Source organism: Protopterus annectens, chromosome 5.part0 (genome assembly GCF_019279795.1).
Source record: "Protopterus annectens isolate FY-2018-M chromosome 5.part0, PAN1.0, whole genome shotgun sequence".
NCBI classification, from domain to species: domain Eukaryota; kingdom Metazoa; phylum Chordata; order Ceratodontiformes; family Protopteridae; genus Protopterus; species Protopterus annectens.
This window is the reverse complement of record NC_056735.1, coordinates 1,913,969,978-1,913,984,888: the sequence shown is the minus strand read 5'-3', so window position 1 is coordinate 1,913,984,888 and position 14,911 is coordinate 1,913,969,978.

The window sequence follows — 14,911 nt, the reverse complement described above, 5'->3', positions numbered from 1 at the left end:
CATTACAGCCAGTTTACAATAGGGAAGAGACACTGTGCAATCAGGAAGGATTAGTATCTACAAATATATATATGAAAAGAAACATATATATATATATATATATATATATATATATATATATATATATATATATCAAGAGAGAGATAGAGAGAGAGAGATGTATGGAGATACATATAATATATAGATATAGTACCAATAAATACTGAGGTGTATAAATATATATATATATATATATATATACATATCTTAAAATGCCCATAGAAACATATGCTGCTGCTAGACCACCCATAACTGGGGCAGCATGCATAGTTGGATATAAAAGAAACTGTGACACTCACATCTGCCCCTCCCCCCACAGTCCAAATAGTAAGTGAACAGTACGCTGCTACAAAATCATGATAGGCCATACACAATGGGCAGACATACGACTACTGTTTGTGCCTATATTACTGTTTTATTACCTTATTTTCCTGTTTTTGTGAGCTTATATTGTTGATTGCACTTGTGGGCTAAAGTATTGCTTAAAAGTAACAAACAGGCTAATACACTCAAGTGTACCAGCCTTTGATAGCAATTTAGTCGAAAACAAAGCATTTACTGCATTTTTTCTATTTGTAAAAAAAAAAAAAAAAAAAAATATATTTCTCCTTTCCTAAACTTTCCTAGTTAGTTGTTCCAGTGATCAGATTTTGCTGATCCCTGGGCTTTGTATTTGGTTTCTGTGTTCCTCCATTTTCTTGTGTGGCCAGAGGTAGTTTCTTTACTCACCAGTGGGAGTGGGGAGTACTGAGCTGCTTGTTTGTCCTCAGAGGAGTGGTTAGAAGCAGCAACTAGTAATTTGTTGGCCATTTTGGGTCATTTCCTGTTTTTCCAGCCCCTGCTATAAAGCACGCGTTAGCTGAGCTGCTACCATTGCACACTAGGGCAGCCGGTTAATCAGATTTAAACTATTAGGGCTACCTAAAGTCCACTCTTCAAATTTTCTCTTAAAACTACCTTCCTCAAAGTATACTACTGTTCTATTTAGTGTATCCTACAACTATAAATTATCTCTACTTGACTCCCAAGTAGACTATTCTCTATCTGTATAGCGAAGCACTTGCTCCTACAGTACTTATCACCTCGATACAGCACTCTTGTTATAGAAAGTACCCCAAAAAGCAAACCCCATTTCTCGGTCACCCACATCCCCCAGAACCTTTTCTTAAGTTTTTCTGTCTATTCCTTCTAGCATGTCGAGGGATCAGTTGCTAATGCCCTCTCCTGCTCAGCTGGTGAACCTGGGAATATTGAGGCAATGTTACAATTGCCTCATGTACACAGACAACCCTCTCCTCCTCCCACAAAACACAAATACATGCGAGATGCAACTATACGGCCAAACTGGAGGCTGAGCTCTCTCAACATAGGACTGGCATGACCAGACAGGAGGAGAAGGTAACCACACACACTATAGACCCAGTCTCACATAATACCATCACAACCTCAAATCATACACATAAACACACAAAGACATACTGAGGCTCTGATCAAAAATCTACCAAAACAGCAGAGGCCACCAAAGCAGACACCCAAACAACTACCACCTCAGAACACAACACCTGCAACACATAGACCACACAGTCAGAGTGTCAAGCAGTCACAGCCCTTAAGGCCAAACACAATGCCAGACACACTAGTCATTGGTGACTCCATAGTCAGACACACTGATGTCCCGCTCACCAGACTGAGTAAGGAGAAGGTCACAGTAAGCTGCCTGTCGGGTGCTAGAATCCGCCACATAACGCATGCACTCAGGTCTCTCAACAGCAGGTACAAGTACGACTCAATCATTGTCCACGCTGGTGTTAACGACCTGAGGCACCTCCTTGGACTACATGAAAAGAGACATAGAGGAGCTTTCTGATTATGTAGCCCAAGCAGGTATGACCCTGACCTTGAGCAGTATCCTACCTTCACCAAGAATGATGCCACAATACAGAGATAAGATGATCAGCTTTAACAATTGGCTTAAACTCTGGTGTCATTCAAAGGGGATCCAATGTCTGTCTGCCTGGGATGACATGCTGGACAAGCCACGCTGTTTCGCATAAGGACGGCTTGCACTTGTCACCCTGGGATTCCGGATTTTGGCAAAGGCTCTTGCCACCCCATAGTGCCTTTTTAGGCAAGGCTCAAATTCTAAACCTACCACCCTAGAACAAAACAAAGAAAAAAAACTAAGGGTAATGCTGCTCAATGCCAGAAGTCTCAACCTCAAGATACACGCACTCGAGGCCCTTCTCAATATGGAGAACATCGATGTCTGTGCTGTGACAGAAACCTGGTTCAAGGCTCCTGAGAGCACCCCAGCACTATCAGGTTTTGTCTCATATCATGCCCGCCCCAAAACCCGGACAATACCAAGAAAGGAGGAGGGGTATCCATATTCATCAAGGACACCCACACCTCAAGATTGGTGGCATCACGATGCATCAGAAACCATCCAGGTGCAATGAACCATAGGCAAGATTGCTCTGCAATTTGTAGCATGTTACAGGCCACCTCGCAAACTCAGGAACCTCATATGGCCTTCCTGAAAACACTGGAGGGGATAAATGTATCTCCAAACACCATCATACTAGGTGACTTCAACTACCCTAATATAGACTGGGAACACTACTCAAGCCCAAACACTCTAGCCCAAAAGTTCCTGGAATTCATAAACTCAAATGCCATGGAACAACTAGTCACCATCCCCACAAGAGGAGAAAACATACTTGATCTCATCATCACGAACATGGGAGCACAATGTTCAACGCCGGAAGTATACCCTCACTGGTGAGATCTGATCACAAACTAATCTCGCTGGAGGTCCTCATCCCGCCCCCACCGAAATGAAAAGACCACAGTAAAGAACTTCTCGAAAGCCGACTTCACACTTCTAAAGACTAGTGTGGTCTCCTTTAAGGCCCCTGAGCCGGTTAACATTACTCAAACCGCTGAATCACTTACAAATGCCTTCTACCAGCACCTGCAGGGATGCATGGATCAGGCAATCCCAAGCAAAACAAAGACACTTTGTACCAAGGGCAAGCCCAGTCTGGTGGACCCCAGCCATAAACAAACTCTACAACAAAAGGAGAAAGCTACTACAAGATAGAGCAAAATCCTTAAAAGGTAAGACACCGCTGATCACTATAAGTAAAAGCTAAGAGCTCTCATAAAATCATCCAAAGCTAATTTTGAGTAAAAAATAGCTAAGGACTCTAAAGACAACCATAAGGCATTCTTTAGCTATGTCAGAAACCTAGGAGGAAACTCCCAGATATGCTCAGAATTAGTTCAAAATGATGTGAAGATTACTGATCCTACAGACATTGACAACATACTGGCTGACAGGTTCAGTGCAAACTACCCCCGCCCTAAAGGAGCGATATCTATACCAAATGATTGTAACCCCCCAAACATCTCTAACGCCCAGGTGAGAACTGCTCTCTCCAAGGCAAAGAACACAGCATCCATGGGACCTGATGGTGTCCCCGGCTGTGTGCTCCATGAACTCAACGAGGAATTAAACCCACAGTTAGGACAGCTGTTTAATCTTAGTCTCACCTCCGGATACGCACTCCAGGAGTGGTGCACAGCGACTGTGGTCCCACTCCACAAAGGCGGTGCCTCCACCGACCCTGGAAATTACCGTCCCATTAGCTTGACAAGCTTTATCTGCAAAGCCATGGAGAGGATCATAATGGATCTCATAAATAAAGACAAGGGAACTTGCAGACTTTGGATCCAACCCAGTTTGGCTTTGTCAAAGGCAGATCATGCCTTTTAAACTTGGTTGACTTTTTCGAAACAGTCACCAAGGCCATTGACGAGGAAAGGCAGTCCATACAGCCTACCTAGACCTGGCTAAGGCTTTTGATACAATACCTCACTCGGGTATCATTGAAAAACTCATCAACTTAAATGTAAACCCATACATTACAAGATGGGTTGCAAACTGGCTGAGTGACAGAACCCACAGGGTCAGAGTTGCTGGCGCCATGTCAGACTCAAAGCCTGTCACAAGTGGTGTCCCACAGGGCTCAGTCCTGGGCCCACTCTTGTTTGGCATCTACTTTTCTGAAGTACAAGCAAACACAGGAGGGTTATGGCTGACAAAGTTTGCAGATGACTGCAAACTGGGCGCCGTAGTTGAAAACACATCCAACACAGATATCCTTCAGAAGGGTCTCACAGAAACGGATAACTGGTGCCAGAGCCATGGCCTAAAGTTAAATGCCAAGAAATGCATAGTCATACTTTTCGGGAAAAATAAGGTTACCCCTAGCTACCATATAGGTGGCAATCCCCTGAACACAGTAGCCTTTCATTCGACACTCATATTGCTAAATTAGTTAGGAAGACCTTCTACATTGCCCACCTTATCATGAAGGGATTCACATCTAGATCAAGGGAAGTCATAGTCTCCCTATACTCATCACTCATCAGACCAATGATCGAGTACAATGCCCCATTCGGAATGTATCTGACCCGACACTTGCAGCAGCTGGAGAGGCCACAAAAGTTCCTCACCAAAAGGATAAAGGGTCTCAAAAATCTGTCTTATGCTGCCCGACTGAAAGAACTCCAGTTATATTCAGTTGCTTACCGCTTGCTCAGAGGTGACCTATGCCTGACATACAAGGCCATGTCAAACCCAGATTTGATGAACATGCTTCATCTCAAAAATCTAGATCCCTCAGAGCCACAAGGGCGGAGACTTAAACCTCGACACGGTTATTAATAGGACGTGCTGGAGGGATAGATTCATCACCCAAAGACTCCCTATGCTGTGGAACAAAATCCCGGTTTATGTGAGGCAGAGCACCTCGCTGGCCTTGTTCAAGAGGAATCTTGACCAATGGATGGGAGATCGCAGATACACCCCAGGGGTTACCTCAGTGTCACTGCTCGACAGAGGCACAGCAAAATAATGGGCATAGTTTCTCCAAACTAAAGGGGTGGCGTAAGCCACAAAACTATGGGCTAGGCTTATAAATGCCCTTGGGCAGATAGCCTAGTATGAACCTATGAACCTATGAACCTATACAACAACCTCTTAACAAAACAACTAAAATGACTGAAGATAATAAAGATAAATACATCCAGCCAGTAAATCACACAAGTTTATTATACTCTGATATCTTGGCCAAAGCCTTGAAGGAGTAAAACATTACAAGAAATATTTGCCTTAAATACAAGATGTCATTAACACTTAATTACATTTAAATACACAGCTTCCAATTACACCCCCCATTTAACCCCCCTAGGAGATAAAGTATCGCATTTAAAAATGTAAATTGATTTTGTATATAACAATTGTTCTTTTATGACTGTTTGATCAAACTGGGAAACAGACTTTTCCAAAACAGTATCTTGTAACCCACTACTGTCCTCATGGTGAGATTTATTAGAATGTGCAGTTATAGAACTGTCTTCTTTCTTATCAGTAAGATGTCTCACATGTTATAACAGCCTATTTTTAAAACACTTGTTCTACCCCACATAGTATATGTTACAAGGGCATCGACGAGCATTCTCTATACACCGACCTCTTGAATGTACAGAGTTTCACATGTTTTCCAGCCTTTCCCATCAGCAGGAATGACAGCGCTAAATAATGATTGACCATACCTATCAACCTTCTACTGTGTGACATCTGGACAAAGCCTGACATAATTGAGGGTCAGAGGCCCAAAAACACATCCATACTTGAAATATTGCTGTTATACACTGAGAAAGTTGCTAGAGTTACAGGGTTTGTTGTAACATACCTTTCCTGAGAGATATAAAGTCAGAAACACAAATGGATGTTAGCATTTAATAATTGCAATCACCAGAGTATGCTACTGATTTGCCAAGGACAACACCTGTCTGGGGAACAGACCAAACATAACAGACAAACATTTGGCCATTATGTGGATACCCCTACAGTTGAGAGCTGTACACACACAGAACTTTGTCAGACTGAAACCCATGCAGAAGTAGCACGTTCAGATAAACCCTGTTAAATTATCAGTATTCAAAACATATAACAGCAATGCTCACATTCTGCCCCTAGGTCTTGAACCTTCTCCACCATTTAGTTGGCTTATCCCCACAAGTCTTGTTGTAAGAGGTATTAGCTCACACACCTCCAAGATGTCTTCCTCACAGGTAAGAGAAAGGGCCAATGCCCACATGGAGTACTCAATTATATGTGTGTGTTGCCATGACATTGGCTATTGGAATAACTACACAGCTTGCAATTAGCAACTGGGGAACACTAATTGGTGCACTGAGCATCACATGGCCATGAGCATTACCTACAAAAGACAAGCAGCCATCTATTCAAACCACCTCTGTCATAGACAGTGATCTCCATAACAACAGAACTCAGAAGATATATCTAACAAAATCCACTTTAAAAAAAGGGATGTGAAACAAGTAAGCATGTAATTGAATGCAGTAGGTGGTCTGTAATAATGGAAAATAGGGGTTTGAAAGAATATAGCTCAACAAGACTTGCTGTACTGATGTACTACTGAACAGCATCAATGGACATAGCATGTGGCTCTGTCTGCAGTGACATAGATCACAGCTCAGGTCCCTGACTCATCCCAGGAAAGGACAGCTGGCATTAGGCAACTACTGGAGTATCTGTCAAACACCACTGATTGTGCCACTGTTAGGCCAGCTACTGTGAACATATCTGTATGTTACCTATGCATATAGCTATGATACACAATTTGTCTTATAAATATAAGATAACTATACAGAGCATATGCAGAGTAAAGTACTTTTGCAGAAGTGTGTGTTGGAATGCAGGTGATTTAGTGAGTTCATACTATTCAACTATATAGTCTTATAATCACATGTGTGCCAGATATCTGTAGTCACTTACATAGAGTTGTGTTATGTTAGGCATACCATTGTCATATCTGTTAACAATGACACCATCATATAATAGCCTAGATATGAATGTGTGACATCTTCCAGGCTATTATTGTGATAGCAAAGCCTATTGTGCAATCATCTTACTTATCTATATATATATAAATAAGTTGTTCATGTTCTACTTGTGTGTAATATCAGTTTCAGTGCATACAACAGACATAAATGTTTACAGGTACTGATTGTTGCATTGCCATGACAATGATACAGGTAGTAGAGTAGGCATGATTATCAGGTTGTAATTGGTGAAGTGTGCAACTGTGTTATGACCCCTGTCCATGCCTACCACAAATAGCTATCTGAACACCTACATACAGTGGATATCAAGAGTATACACACCCCTTTTGAAATGCCAGGTTTGTGTACTATACACAAATGAGACCATGGAAAATATTTCTAAAATGATTCCCACCTTGAATGTGACCCATAACCTGTACAATTCTACTGACAAACAAATCTGTTAGGGGTGAAAATATAAAGCATGAAAAATGTACTATAAACTGGTTGCATACATGTGCACACACATAAACCACTACTTGGCAGACGCACCTCTTGCAGTAATCATAACATATTCTTTTTGGTTACACACATGCCATCAATTAACAAGACTCTGATTAACCCCAAATAGTGTTCTACTGTCCTAGTAGGATATATTTGACATTCACCCAGTTTCCTGCTACAGCAATAGACATGTTTGGCAGACAGCTTACAAAGCATTGAAGGGATCTCATTGTTTAAAGGTATCAGTCAGGAGAAGAGTAGTAAATGTGCCCACAACATTAGATATACCACGGAATGCTATGCAGAGAGTCATCAGACACTGGAGAAGATATGGGACAACAGTGACACTGCAAACACCTGGACGTCCAGCCAAAATGGATGACATGACACAATGACAACTGTACATGGAGCTGGCTGGGGGACCTACAGCAACACTGAATGAGCTGCAGGAATGCCTGCCAAGTACTGGGTGTGCACCACATGTGACAACAATCTTCTGTATTCCCCATATGTCTGCCCTATGGGGTAGGGTTGCTAGATGGAAGCCTTTTCCTACACAAAAAAAATGTTCAGGGCTGGACAAACATTGCCACACAGTACATCAAGTCTCCAAAAAAACATGTTGGACAATGTTTCATGGGCTGATGACACCAAGGTTGAACCTGTGGCCCACAATTCCAAGAAGTATGTTTGGCCCAACACAACACTTTGCATTACCAGAAGAACACTATCTCCTTGGTGAAGCATAGTGGTGGCAGTATCATGTTGGATTGCTTTTCAAAAGCTGGAACTGGGCCTCTACTCAAGATGGAGGGAATTCTGAACAGTTGCAAATTCCAACCATTTTCATCCCTAAACCTTCAGTCATTTGTTATAACGCTGAAGATGAAGAGGGATTGTATCTGTCAACATGATAATGACCCCAGGCATACATCCAAATCAACAAAGGAATGGTTTCACCAGATAGTAATTACAGTTTGGGAATGTGCCAGCCAGTGGCCATACCTGCATCCAACAGAAAATTTGTGGGTTGCTCTGAATAGGTCTGTGCATAAGAGATACCAACACAAATTGACATATTTGTAGCACTGCTGCAAGGAAGACTGGACAACTATTACCAAGTAAAGATGTGCCATGATGACAAAACTCCGACCTAAGGCGACTGAATACTGTCATTATCTCAACAGGTGCTTCCACAAAGTATCAATTTAAGGATGTACAGACTCATGCAACCAGCGTATTGTACTGATTTCAATATGCATATGTTTTCCCATAACAGATTGTTATGTTTTCAATGGAATTGTACATGCTATAGGTCACATTAAAGGTGGGAATTGTTTTGAAACGAGTTATTGTGGAGTCAAGTTACAATAGCACAAAGAACAGCCATTGTAACAGGGGTGTGTACACTTATATATCCACTGTAACTGTATGGACTCAGCAATATTTGACCTGCAAAACTTGCCTCCACCAAGGTAGAGTACTTCCCTTTGGTGGACATCAGCAATACAAAAACCACATAACAGGTTGTTATATTGCTGTACAGGGCCACATAGGTGCAAACAACAACTTGGAAGCATGTATACCTCTATCTGAACAAGCATGTAAGGTCACAGGTGACTCCATGTAAGGCTAACTATGAGTACAAATCACACATATCCACACTGCCAAGGCCAGTCACAAGGGTGTTTCCACATATGTTATCAGTCTCAGAGGCAACGACACAATTCTCCCTATACTGGTGTGAAATCACACCTCATACACACATGCCATGGCTATAGGCAACCTGCTTCAGACAGGTTAGGTGTGAACATCACCCCCCTGTCCCCCATCCCTATTGGGAGATATGCACGTCAACTGCACCCCTCCCCTCATCAGTGGTGAGCAGGTACATATTGCCTACTGAAAGGCAACAACAGCAATCTCCATGTGGCCTGATAACATCCCTGTCTGCATCTTACATGAACTCGGGCAAGTGCTGACAATTCCATCACACAGCATAGTCAAACACAACCTTGGCAGCATCCACATCACATCCACATGAAAGATGGCCACTGTCAGCCCTCTACACAGAAATGAATGGGGAATAGAGGTTTATGTAACTGCCCATCATTGGGGGAATATGACACATCAGGGCCAGGAGTGCATTCCAAGCTAATATTGTGCTGATATATTACAGGGGTATGGTGTAGGTGTGAGTACTGGCTACAAATATCCACTGTTGATGTGCAATTTCTGTCCATACTGTTGACAACTGTATGAGGTGCTATGATGTGTTTCACTGTTTATGTCTTCCAGGTGGGATGCAGCATGCCAGAAATCCACCCTACAACACAGCAGAAACATCTGCGATAATTGAAGTTATCGTCAACCATTATGACATCATGTCTGGCCATGATCAGGAACATCTGCTGGACCAGACCACCCTGTGGAATGCCCTAGTCCAGAGGGTAAATGATGTCAGCCTGCACACAAGAACCTATGAGGAGGGCAGGCATTGTGCTACTGACCTCATACATAATGCCCAGCAAAGGGCTGCTGCCATAGCCAGAGAAGCGACAGCCACAAGTGGGAGCCCAGTCATGCAGGCCCCACTGACACCCACCAAACAGCTTCTCGCCACCCTTGGTGCACCCACTCGAGGCACACAACATCTTGCTGAATCCAGCATTGTGGATGTGGGTGCCCCCCCACACGATGGACAAGGACTGTGCAGGTAAGGCCCTAGTGCACATTAGAGCACTTTAACATAAATACTTGTATCTGTAGAGTATCTACATGCATATGTGAGATAAGATAGTACTTGTGGACGGGGTTTAGTAAGGCACATAAGTGCACATCTATGGTGCTGGGCAGCATATTTCACAGTATTGGTGGTTGTACCATTAATGTGCATAAATGATGCTTCTCCCCGTACCAAGGCCACATGTGAGTCTTTTGACTGTACCTCTCTCCAACACCTATTTACCTCCCTCTGACCTACAAGTAGGACAGCAGCCTGTAGCTGGTGAGTATGTAATTGTTTTGTTGTGGTTTGTCAATACACACCTAGCCATATTGCTTGATGTCCATGTTCACTTGTGGTGGTATTAACTGTAGTGCATCACAGTGATCACCACTGGGGCCTATCTGAAGGGTTACGTAACATTCTTACAGCACACCTCACAACCTGTCAGTGCAAGAAATCTGGACAGAGACCAACAAACTGGTAGGACAAATGGGCTATGGTAGGGACATGTATGACACATTAATCCTATACAGTGGATACCACAGTGTACACACTCCTGTCAAGATGCAAAGTGTTTGTGATATATACATCGAGACACCACAATATCGCATTCCACACCTTTTCAACCTGTAATGTGACAATAACATGAACAATTTACTTGTAAAACCCAACAATATGTTAGGCCATCAAACATGGGGTATACAAACCTTACAATACGCTGGATGCATATGTGTGCACGCCCTCCAAATAACACATTGTAGGAGCAGCTTGTGATGTACTGACAGCATTCAATCTGCTTGGGTACACACCTGCCATCAAGTACAGGGACTCAATGTAACAACGAATAACGGTCCACTGTTGAAGCAGTGTATTCATGATATTTGCTCAGTTGCCTGTACCAGAAGCAGCCATGGCTTGCACACATCTTACAAAGCATCGTAGGGATCTCACTTTGAAAGGTATCAGTCAGGGGTAGGGTACAACAACATTAACACAGCATTGCATATACTATGTAGCACAGTGGAGGCAGTCATCAAAAGGTAGATGAAATATGGGACAATAGTGTGGTTGAAAAGAACCAGATGTCCTTCCACAACAGATGGAAGGACATGTTGAGAACTGGTCAGGGAGGCTGGCAGGAGACATGCAGCAACACTGAGGGACTTTCAGGACTCTCTGGCAAGTACTGGTTGTGTAGTGCATGTGGCAACACTCACCTGGATTCTGCATAAGTCTGGCCTATGGGATAGGGTCAGTAGATAGAAGCATTTACACATGCCAATCATCATTCCAGGCTGAGTACAAGTAACAAACATAACACCAGGTCCCCCAAAAGCATGTGTTGAAATGTGTAATGGTGTAATGAGACCAAGGTTTAAACTTACAGCCACTATCCCTAAAGCTACATGTAGTGCACAAGCAACACCTTACTTCACATGAAGACCACCATCCACATGTTGAAGCTCACTGGTGGCAGTGTCCTGCTTTGGGGTTGCTGTTCATTATCTGGAACTAGGACTGTAGGCATGGTGGAGGGAATTATGAACAGTTCAAATAACACTCACATGTGGGCCAAAGCCATCAAGCGTCTGCAAGACACCTGAGGATGGGGAGGGTTTTCAGCTTCTAATATGACAATAACCTGAAGCATATATCCAAAGTTACCTAAGAATGGCTCCACCTGAATACAATCAAGGGTATGCATTGGGCCAGACAAAGACCACAGTTAACACCAATAGTAAACCCCTGGTGCGACCTCCAACATTTGTGCACATGAGCTGCCCATAAAAGCTGACAGAGTTGGGGGACATTTGCAGGGAAGACTGTCCAAATAATGCCAAGTCAAGATGTGCCATACTGTTACTCCCCTTCACAGGAAGAGTGACTACTGTAGTTCACTTAACAGGTGTTTCAAAGAAGCATTGTTTTAAGTGTGTCCACATGTATGTAGCCACTGTATCGTACACATCTCACTCAGTATATTTCACAACTGACACATTTGCTTGTTTGTTGATTGGATTGCACAGGTCATATGTCACATTTGAGGTGGGTAATGTTTTTGAGTGCAGTATTGTGGTCTCATTTTATATGATACAAGAGCATGCCATGTTAACAGGGGTGTGTACACCTATCATATCCATGTTAAGATTAGAAGGTTGTTGATGTAAGAGGATTTGTTTGAATATGCATTCACTGCTGGTGATGAGGTCTGCAAATCAAATGTATGTCATTAATTAGTGACATCAATCCTCATATGCTCCCAGTTATATGTTAGATCAACACATAGGGGTTGTGAGGAACAGAGCAAACATATGTTCCAGGCATCTACATATTCTTCAATGATTTGTACAGTTGTGAGGTATAGTCTACATTAGCTGCTACTGTGCAATACAGGTAAACAACAATAATGTGTACGTGTGTGTAGTGTGTTCTAGGGGAATGGATGTCACCCACTGACAGTACGCATGCATCCCAGAGATGTATATTTTAGTAACAAGGATTGAGAATGTCTGCAATGCATGATGATGAGGGCTGTGTGTCATGCATGTCACCTTTTGGGTAATGTGAGGTTTGTGTAATAGCTTTGTGCCACATAACCTGTAAATGTCTGTGTGTTTGTCTGTGTGTGTGGCAGTAAACCATGATGTACAGGTATTAATTTACATTTATTGCCTTCCCCTCACAGGTGGCAATGGGGGTCGGTGTCCCTCCCACTTGAGAACTGATGTCAGTGTCTCTGCAGACTCTGACAATGATGATAGCCATGGTGAGGCACAGGTGGGGTTGTCAGGGGCTGAATCTGTGGCATTGGTCGACATCCCACTGTTGTCCACCCCATCCCCACACACAGTCACAATGCCCACACATACCTCATCATCAGTGGCCATAGATGATGTACTGTTGGCGGGTGGTGGCATGGGACAGCAAGTGTGGTGACTATGGCAAGTATGTCTGTAGACAACCGCCATAGCCAGATAACAGGTGAGGTCCTACACAGGTGGATGGGCAGTGGTGCTCGAAGGGGGACTGCTGCCCCTCATGCCCCTGTCACTAGTGCCAAAGCAAGTGTCACCAGACACATGTTTCAGAACATCAAGGAGGCACAGGCAAGGAGTGAATGTAACACAAGACAGCTTCTCAGGGTCATGAATGCCACTCTTCCTGCTATGCGTGACAACCTCCATGATCATGCTGATGTCCACCGTTATTATGCTAAGGTCATGGATAGATGGATGGATGAGATGGTGGGAATGCTCAACCGTGGAATGTCAGTCCTAGAACGGGGAATGTCAGTGACAGAGCATGTGGTGGGAGTTGTTCGTCAGCCACATGGACATAGGACAGTAGCGCAAACAGGTCAGGTTCCATGTGGCCATGCAGCTTCTCACTCCTGTAGTAGCAGTACCAGCAGCATGAATGCAGAGGGGGGGGATCACTGTCCATGTCACAATGCAGCAGGCTATGGGCATGTGGTCCTGGCCAGTCCCAACAAGGATGTGGATCCAGCAGACAGCGATGACCATCAGGGAGTAGGGAGTAGCACTGTATCTGGCCTTGTGCCTGGTCATGCCAGTGGGTGCCCTGGCAAGCCCAGTTACCATGTCCATGGCTGGAGATGGTGAATTGCACACCCTGACATGTATGGTCTGCAGCTGTTCACCATACCCCAGTGTAGGGCAGCCACATGGCATGACAGTGTGAATCCATACACACACACACACCCACACACACACACACACACACACACACACACACACACACACACACACACACACACACACACACACACACACACACACACACACACACACACACACACATCACCATCACCATCACAGCCAGGTCACTTCCAGACTTACACACACCACCTCTGCATGGCCCATTTAATGAAAAATCTCCAAACACACACGCATGATGTCAACCAAATGGCCCAGCCTAGGCCTCTAGCAAACCCACACCACATTATGTGCATATGATGATACCCGTGCCACATCCCTGTCATCCATACCATCAATGCAGGGACATGCTAGTATGGGTCTGATGCACAGGGTGAATGTTATACAGTTTAACAATGTAATGCTGCGTAAAGTGTTTTCAGCCAGCATGTTTAATGGTTACATGTCAGAGTGTGTAGCTGTCCATCCATGATGCATTGTTGTTGCTATTAACACTGATAGACTGTGGTCTCCATAATGTCTTCAGTTTTGTCTTCTAGGTGCCTATGTGGCAGCAGGATGTGACCCTGTAGACATCATCTACAAGGAGTATGGCAGTGTGGTAACCCACTGTGTATGTCATATACAGGGTACAGCAGTACACAATTAACAGGTCTGTATAAAAGTTTTTGCATGTGCCATGTAGCTTATAGGGCTGAGGAATGCATACCGATAAATGTATGGTGGCTGACATCAGCAGCTCTTGTACAGTGGACAATGGTAAGTGTAGTGGGTGGAACACACCTCAGATTTGTAAATCCCACACACCCAGAAGGACTTGTGTTGACCCAACGCACAGAATACTGCTCACACACCACACACAATTGCCATTGTTGGATTTGAAACCCCTACTCATCTAGTTAGTGATAGTACAGTATTATGCAGTTATCACAGGTTGTAAGGTATGGCAATGGATGATGTAGAGGGTGTGACAGGTCTCATGCTAATGTCATGGACAAGTGTACATACTCCCAAACACTGTTATACACACCAATGCACACACACA